The sequence below is a fragment of the Procambarus clarkii genome, chromosome 44, assembly GCF_040958095.1.
Source record: "Procambarus clarkii isolate CNS0578487 chromosome 44, FALCON_Pclarkii_2.0, whole genome shotgun sequence".
In the NCBI taxonomy this organism is placed as follows: domain Eukaryota; kingdom Metazoa; phylum Arthropoda; class Malacostraca; order Decapoda; family Cambaridae; genus Procambarus; species Procambarus clarkii.
Genome location: NC_091193.1, coordinates 12,461,771 through 12,464,927, shown reverse-complemented (window position 1 = coordinate 12,464,927; position 3,157 = coordinate 12,461,771).

The following is a 3,157-nucleotide window of genomic DNA, read 5'->3' as shown; positions in this document are numbered from 1 at the left end:
GTCATGACTGTGTGTGCTAATCCTTGGGAAAATAAATAGTGAAGATATTCAGTAATGAAAAAAAATAGATAAAACTACGTAATTAATAAGGAGGAAATAACACAGAACACAAGGAAATTATATCAGGCGAAAGGAAAAATTAAAAGTATTTTAAATGAGAAGCGAAGACAATCAACAGCACCAAGTGAATGAATAAAGGGGACTTTAATGTCTCTGGTTCCATGACAGAGATTGCTTTTAAAACAATACAAAATATAAATATGTTTAAAAGCATTTGAGACATTCGCCGTGTATTTCCAAGCGGGACACTTCGTCTACAACTCCACAAGTAGCTGGAGATCACAGTAGTTACTGACAACAGCAGCTGGAGATCAGAGTAGTTACTGTCAACAGCAGCTGGAGACCACAGCAGCCAGGGAAAACAGTAGTTACTGACAACAGCAGCTGGAGATCAGAGTAGTTACTGTCAACAGCAGCTGGAGACCACAGCAGCCAGGGAAAACAGTAGTTACTGACAAAAGCAGCCAGGGAAAACAGTAGTTACTGACAACAGCAGCCAGGGAAAACAGTAGTTACTGACAACAGCAGCCAGGGAAAACAGTAGTTACTGACAACAGCAGCCAGGGAAAACAGTAGTTACTGACAACAGCAGCCAGGGAAAACAGTAGTTACTGACAACAGCAGCCAGGGAAAACAGTAGTTACTGACAACAGCAGCCAGGGAAAACAGTAGTTACTGACAACAGCAGCCAGGGAAAACAGTAGTTACTGACAACAGCAGCCAGGGAAAACAGTAGTTACTGACAACAGCAGCCAGGGAAAACAGTAGTTACTGACAACAGCAGCCAGGGAAAACAGTAGTTACTGACAACAGCAGCCAGGGAAAACAGTAGTTACTGACAACAGCAGCCAGGGAAAACAGTAGTTACTGACAACAGCAGCCAGGGAAAACAGTAGTTACTGACAACAGCAGCCAGGGAAAACAGTAGTTACTGACAACAGCAGCCAGGGAAAACAACAGCAAGAACCTACAAGGGAAATCATAACATACACCAGTTGGGGCCCATGACCACCACACCAGCTGGGGTCTATGACCATCAGAAGCCTACGACCACACACCTACAGAAGCGCACGACCACACACCTACAGAAGCCCACGACCACACCCCAACAAAAGCACCACGACCACACCCCAACAAAAGCACCACGACCACACACCAACAAAAGCACCACGACCACACCCCAACAAAAGCACCACGACCACACACCAACAAAAGCACCACGACCACACACCAACAAAAGCACCACGACCACACACCAACAAAAGCACCACGACCACACACCAACAAAAGCACCACGACCACACACCAACAAAAGCACCACGACCACACACCAACAAACGAAAGCAACAACGCAACAAAAAACAGCATTAAAATAAACGCAACAGCCACAGCCATCAATGAAAGCATTACAATCACCACTTCTTTAACCAACACCAAACAAACAACGACAACAACAAGCCACGCTCCAGGTGCCACGGGATCGTCGTTTACGAGTCAACAACCAGCACAAAAGCCAAAAAAAATGGGTCAGTTACCCATTAATATGTAAATCCAGCGCCTCGATGTTCTGAAGAGGGAGTGAGGGAGGGAAGTGAGGGACGGAGGGAGTCGAAAGTGGGTTCACTGGACGAACACGCCGAGTGATTGGCCAAGCTGCCGCTAATCTCGTCCCCAATCCTGCCTACCGGTGATGTATATCTCGGTATAAACTACTGTGGACCAGTACTACACTCTACCGAGCTAGATGATAACGAAGGGGAGTGACTCGTTTATATAACTTGTTATCGCCATACCAATGATTTTCAGCAAGTTACTATTACTCTTTTTTTTTTCTTCACGATGAAATTGCAGTGATGTGATGATGTGTAACTTTTCTCTCGTCTGGGTAAGGAGAGCATGACGCGTGTGACCCCCAAGACGCACGTTCGATCCCATCGTCCTGCTCCGAAGATTGTTCTCACTGTATTGTTGTTACTCTCGGGGAAATTATTGCCTCGACTGTGAGGTGATTTAATTTGTGATTTTCTTTTGTCTTGTGACAATTTCTCCGACTTAAATATTTCTTAAATCATGTTTAGCGAAAAAGGAAAATTGTGTAGATTCAACATTTTTGTTGTGAAATGTACTAACCTAATTGTGCTTGCGGGGGTTGAGCCTCGGCTCTTTGACCGAGGCTCAAGGGTGTACTCACCTAGTACTCACCTAGTTGTGTTTGCGGGGATTGAGCTCTGGCTCTTTGGTCCCGCCTCTCAACCGTCAATCAACTGGTGTACAGATTCCTGAGCCTATTGGGCTCTATCATATCTACACTTGAAACTGTGTATGGAGTCAGCCTCCACCACATCACTTCCTAATGCATTCCATTTGTCCACCACTCTGACACTAAAAAAAGTTCTTTCTAATATCTCTGTGGCTCATTTGGGCACTCAGTTTCCACCTGTGTCCCCTTGTGCTGTGTGTGACGTCACCTGTGACGGAGCCCGACTCTGTCCACCCCTGGCCTAAAGTCTCTGTCCGCCCGGTTCTAATAGCCCCTTACATCAAGTGTCACTTCTATTGTTATTGTTAATGATATCTCGTCAACGGGCACCCACACGGCGATGCATCACACAGCAGCGTCCACTCTGGTTGGTCACTCTGCATATATTACTGCTCAAACACACATATTTAATATTTACATCAAGATACGCTTAAATTTTTTAAATGTAAATATCATACGCCCGCGCACAATCACTGACGTATCAACACAACTAGGTAAACACACACACACACACACTTACACAATTTCTCAGGGGAATTGACAGGGTGGACAAAGACAAACTATTTAGCACGGGTGGAACACGAACAAGGAGACACAGGTGGAAACTTAGTTCCCAGATGAGCCACAGAGACATTAGAAATATTTTTTTTTCTGTGTAGGAGTAGTTAACAAATGGAATGCGGTGATGTGGTGAAATGAGTGGTGCAGTGAAATGGCAGTGATGAGGTGGAGGCTGACTCTATATACAGTTTCAAATGTAGATTTGACAAAGCCCAATAGGCTCCAGAATCTGTACACCAGTTGATTAACAGTTAAGAGGCGGGACCAAAGAGCCGA